Source organism: Gopherus flavomarginatus, chromosome 25 (assembly GCF_025201925.1).
Source record: "Gopherus flavomarginatus isolate rGopFla2 chromosome 25, rGopFla2.mat.asm, whole genome shotgun sequence".
Classification (NCBI taxonomy): Eukaryota; Metazoa; Chordata; order Testudines; family Testudinidae; genus Gopherus; species Gopherus flavomarginatus.
The window spans coordinates 3,041,267-3,047,519 of record NC_066641.1 but is presented as its reverse complement, the minus strand read 5'-3'; positions in this window follow the sequence as shown (position 1 = coordinate 3,047,519).

Sequence of the window (6,253 nt, the reverse complement as noted above, 5' to 3'; positions counted from 1 at the left end):
GTTTGCACATTAACTGTGGTTAATAAAAGCCAGAAGCTGGCAAAGCTGCCTACTTAAGGAATCCAATAGATCCAGCTAAATTCTGGTATTACTACTGGTGGGAGGTTTTTTTGGTTTTGTTTTTTTGGTGGTGTAGGGGAGGAATTCCCTAGCATAGACACAGTCAGGCTCTTTGGAGTAAGGTAAAATGAATCAGGAATTAAGATTCCTTTTCTCCTGCTTACCTTAACTCAGTTTAGATGCTGGGAATTCCACAAGTAGTATACAAAAGAGGGTGGATGCTAAACAAGCCCTGGACATTGCTGCTGCATGAGATCTGCTATACAAAGGCGATGTCTTCCTGACTATTGAGTCTGTAACAAGAAAAAGTGTTGAGTGTGAAGCACACTCTTGTAGCTGTCCTGCAGTTTGAGGGAAGGCATATTTTCATTCCAGTATGTGATGAGTCCTGGTGGAATGGGCTCAGACAGCTGAGGGGGAGACTAAGGCCTGGTTCCTCAAAGATACTTAATCATTGTTCTGCTCAATGTTGCAATACCTAATCCTAGGTGGCCTGCCACATAGTGGAATCCTCTTCCCTGAGCTAGGTGCCCAGGCTCTCCATGCATTTTATGAGGAGAATTAGGTGCCTAAGGAAGGGATCCTTAGAAACCAGCAAGCAGAGCAGGGAGGTGACATAAGGTAGCCAGGAGTGAAATGGCAAGGAGAGGGGCTTAGATGCCTAAGTGGCTGACCTTGTGTACCTTCTAAGTCTCTCTTAAGGAATAGTCCATCCCCTCATTATTTTGTCCGCCAATCAGGCCTCATTTCTGAATGTCTAATGTTGGTCTATTAATTTCTAATTCCATTTTTGCCTTGATCTTAATACAATTCATTGATGCTATATGTAAACTTTTTTGTTGGAATAATTCAGTTTTTCTATCTTTTCATGTAACATTCTGAGCAGGACTTTGATTATCTTAGACAAATTAAGAGTTCAGGCCTCTACACAACACCATCCACATGTGAGTAGTCTGCATCCTGCCTTCCTGCTGCAGGGTCTGACACATCATAGAATATCAGGGTTGGAAGTGACCTCAGGAGGTCAAATAGTACAACCCATTCCAGTGCTTCACCACTCTCTGAGTGAAAAAGTTTTTCCTAGTATCCAACCTAAACCTCCCCCATTGCAACTTGAGACCATTACTCCTTGTTCTGTCATCTGCTACCACTGAGAACAGTCTCAATCCACCCTCTTTGGAACCCCCTTTCAGGTAGTTGAAAGCAGCTGTCAAATCCCCCCTCATTCTCTTCTGCAGATTGAATAATCCCACATGCCCTCAGCCTCTCCTCATAAGTCATGTGCTCCAACCCTCTAATCATTTTTGTTGCCCTCCAATTGCCTTTCCAATTTCTCCACATCCATCTTTTAGTGTGGGGCACAACTCTTGATACAGTACTCCAGATGAGGTCTCACCAAAGCTGAATAGAGGGGAATGATCATGTTCCTTGATCTGCTGGCAGTGCTCCTACTTATAAAGCCCAAAATGCCATTAGCCTTCTTGGCAACAAGGGCACACTGTTGACTCATATCCAGCTTCTCATCCACGGTAATCCGTAGGTCCTTTTTTGCAGAACTGTTGCCTAGGCGCTCGGTCCCTAGTCTGCACTTGTCCTTGTTGAACCTCATCAGATTTCTTTTGGCCCAATCCTCTGATTTGTCTAGGTTCCTCTGTATCCTATCCCTACCCTCCAGCGTATCTACCATGCCTCCCAGTTTAGTGTCATGTGCAAACTTGCTGAGGGTGCAATCCACACCATCCTCCAGATAATTAATGAAGATATTGAACAAAACTGGCCCCAGGACAACCCTTGGGGCAGTCTGCTTGATACCAGCTGTCAACTAGATATGGAACCATTGATCACTACCCGTTGAGCCGGATGATCTAGCCAGCTTTGTATCCACCTTTCATCCAGCCCATACTGTTTTAACTTGCTGGCAAGAATGCTGTGGGAGCCCGTCAAAAGCTTTGCTAAAGTCAAGGAATAACATGTCCACTGCTTTCCCCTCAGGTATCAGGAGTGCACACCTACAGGATCAGGGACCACTGTCTGGGGCTTAGGCTTGAGCTATGGCTCCAAGCTGCTCGTTAGCTGTGAGGGGAGGAGGTGTCGGGGTTTAGGTGGCTTTGTGACTGCCATCTGGTAGAAACCTAGGAATATGTGTACACTGCAGCTGAGAGCATGGTACCCAACCTGGATGGACAGACTTGTGGTAGCTCAGCTGGTGCTAGCACACTAAAAATAGCAGGGTGGATGTTGTTGCACTGGTGAAGGGTCAGGCTAGCCACCCAAGCTCAGACCTATGGCTTTAGGTGGATCTGAGATCAGGTGGCTGGCCTGAGCCTCAGTATCCACACTGATATTTTTAGCACACTTTGGCTGAGTTGAGCTACTATGAGTCTTTACCCGGGCTGGAAGACACTTGCCCAGCTGCAGTGAAGGCATCCTAAAATCTGTGTGGTTAGGGGTAGCAGCTGAGTGTCAGTTTCGAAAATGTCACTGGTGCCTAACTGGTGAATTTAGGTGTGTAAAGGAGGCAGGTAGGCCCCTGAATACCTTTTGAGGCATCATTGATTCACTCTTACTCACAGAGCTCTGTAGTTCCTTTTGATCTGCTGAGGGTCATACCTCGCAGTATCATTAGTGCCCACATGGATAAGTAGCATGGGGTAATAGAGAGCAGATGATCCTCAACAATCCCTTTGTAACGTCTTGCATATGGGCCCCTAGCAGGCAGCATACTTCCCAGGATGCCATGTCTGGGTGACAGCTGGGTGCCTCCGTCCCCTTCAGAAGAGAGTCACCAACTACCACTACCCTACATTTCCTCCTGGGAGTGGTGGCCACGATCCTCCCAGCCTTGGAGGTACATGGCTTTTCCTCTTCCACGTTTGGAGGTGAATCCTCATCGCTCGTTGGCAGGGCAGCATAACAGTTTTTCATCACCATGGTGGGTGCGTTGGAAGTAGAAGTGGAGCGCTGCCTGAAGTAACCAGCAGCCAGTGTCCTCCCAGCGACAGAGCCATATCCTCCTCACCTGGTGGTGTGACAGTAGTCCTCTAGCTGGATAGCTTACTTGGTCATGGCTGTCTTCATATGGATACTCTCAAGGAATTCCTCGTGGGTATGGATGCTCCTCAGCCTAGCCACCTCCTGTAGCTCTCCCAGCTGCTTCCTGAGAGATTCCACCAGCAGGCACATTTCACACTGGATAGTCCCCCCAGCCTGGCTTTCAGTGAGTGGAAAATGCAGACCAGATCTGGGTAGAAGGATCCATGGTTAGGTTGTCTGTCTAGATAGAGGAAGAATGAGGAGTACTTGTGGCACCTTAGAGACTTGCTAATTTATCTGGGCATAAGCTTTCGTGGGCCAACACCCACTTCATTGGAAGCATGCAGTGGAAAATACTGTAGGAAGATATATATATATACACACACACACAGAGAACATGAAAAATGGTGTTGCTAACGAGACTAATCAATTAAGGTGGGCTGTTATCAGCAGGAGGAAAAAAAAACTTGTAGTGATAATAAGGATGGCCCATTTCAAACAGTAGTCAAGAAGGTGTGAGTAACAATATGGGAAAAATTAGCATGGAGAAATAGTTTTTAGTGTGTGTAATGACCCATCCATTCCCAGTCTTTATTCAAGCCTAATTTAAAGGTGTCCAGTTTGCAAATTAATTCCAATTCTGCAGTTTCTTGTTGAAGAATTGTGACTTTCAGGTCTGTAATTGAGTGACCAGAGAGGTTGAAGTGTTCTCCGACTGCTTTTTGAATGTTATATTTCTTAATGTCTGATTTGTGTCCATTTATTCTTTTGCGTAGAGACTGTCTGGTTTAGCCAGTGTACATGGCAGAGGGGCATTGCTGGCACATGACATATACATATATCACTTTGGTAGATGTGCACGTGAACAAGACTCTGATGGTGCGGCTGATGTGATTAGGTCCTATGATGGTGGCCCTTGAATAGATATGTGGACAGAGTTGGCAACGGGCTGTGTTGCAAGGATAGGTTCCTGGGTTAGTGTGTGTGTTGTATGGTGTGTGGTTGCTGGTGAGTATTTGCTTCAGGTTGAGGGGCTGTCTGTAAGCAAGGACTGGCCTGTCTCCCAAGATCTGTGAGAGTGAGGGATCATCCTTCAGGATAGGTTGTAGATCCTTGATGATGTGCTGGAGAGGTTTTAGTTGGGGGCTGAAGGTGATGGCTAGTGGCTTTCTGTTACTTTCTTTGTTGGACCTGTCCTGGAGTAGGTGACTTCTGGATACTCTTGTGGCTCTGTCAGTCTGTTTCTTCACTTCAGCAGGTGGGTATTGTAGTTTTAAGAATGCTTGATAGAGATCTTGTAGGTGTTTGTCTGAGGAACTGGAGCAGGAATGCGGGTGTATCTTAGAGCTTGACTGTAGACAATGGATCGTGTGATGTGGTCTGGATGAAAGCTGGAGGCTGTAGGTAAATATAGTGGTCAGTAGGTTTCTGGTATAGGGTGGTGTTTATGTGACCATCGCTTATTAGCACTGTAATGTCCAGGAAGTGAATCTCTTGTGTGGACTGGTCCAGGCTGAGGTTGATAGTGGGATGGAAATTGTTGAAATCATGGTCGAATTCCTCAAGGGCTTCTTTTCCATGGGTCCAGATGATGAACGTGTCATCAGTGTAGTGCAATTAGAGTAGGGGTGTTAGAACACTTCCTCAGCTCTCGTCCCCTAAGTCAGCTATAAAAGTGTTGGCATGCTGTGGGGCCATGCAGGTACCCATAGCAGTGCTGTCGACTTGAAGGCATACATTATCCCCAAATGTGAAATAGTTGTGGGAGAGGACAAAGTTCAGCCACCAGGTTTGCCATGACATTATCGGGGATACCGTTCCTGAGGGCTTGTAGTCCATCTTTGTGTGGAATGTTGGTGTAGAGGACTTCTACATCCATAGTGGCCAGGATTATGTCTTCTGGAAGATCGCCGATGGATTGTAGTTTCCTCAGGAAGTCAATGGTGTCTTGAAGACAGCTAGGAGTGCTGGTAGTGTAGGTCCTGAGGAGAGAGTCTACATAGCCAGACAATCCTGCTGTCAGGGTGCCAATGCCTGAGACGATGGGGCATCTAGGATTTCCAGGTTTATGGATCTTTGGGTAGCAGATAGAATACCTCTGGTCAGGATTCTAGGGGTGTGTCTGTGTAGATTTGTTCCTATGCTTCTTTAGGGAGTTTCTTGAGCAGATGGTGTAGTTTCTTTTGGTAACTCTCAGTGGAATCTGAGGGTAATGGCCTGTAGCAGCCTCTCGTTCATATTCCGACCTATTATTGACAACGACAGCCTTTTTGATTGTAATGTCAGAGTTGTTCCTGAGGCTGTGGATGGTGGTGTGTTCTGCACGGCTGAGGTTATGGGGCAAGTGATGCTGCTTTTCCACAATTTCAGCCCGTGCACGTCGGTGGAAGCACTCTATGTAGAAGTTAAGTCTGCTGCTTCGACCTTCTGGAGGAGACCACGCGGAATCCTTCTTTTTGTAGTGTTTTTAGGAAGGTTTCTGTGGATTAGTATGCTGTTCAGAGGTGTGTTGGAAATATTCGTTTGAGTTGGAGACGTCGAAAGTACGATTCCAGGTCACCGCAGAACTGTATCATGTTCGTGGGGGTGGAGGGTCAGAAGAAGAGGATGACAGACTCTTCTGCCGGGCTAAGGGTATAGCTGGATAGATTAACAATATTGTTGGGTGAGTTAAGGGAACGACTGTTGTGGGCCCATGTGGCATGCAGTAGTTTTAGATAGTTTACTGTCCTTTTTCCTTCGTAGAGAAGCAAAGTGTGTGTTGTAAATGGCTTGTCTAGTTTTTGTAAAGTCCAGCCACAAAGAAGTTTGTGTGGAAGATTGGCTTTTTATGAAAGTATCCAGGTCTGAGAACTCATTTTTAATCTTTCCCTGTTTGCTATATAGGATGTTGATCAGGTGGCTCTGCAGTTTCTTTGAGTGTGTGGCACAATTTCTCAGCGTAAAGCAACAGAGTCCTGTGGCACCTTAAAGACTAACAAATGTCTTGGAGCATAAGATTTTGTGGGTTAATGCCCACTTCATCAGACGCATGTCATCCACGAAAGCTTATGCTCCAATACATCTGTTAGTCTTTAATGTGCCATAGCATAGTCTGTGTGGTATGTCCATTGTAATGGATTTTTTACCTGACTTCTTGAGGTATCCTGCTCTTGATTTT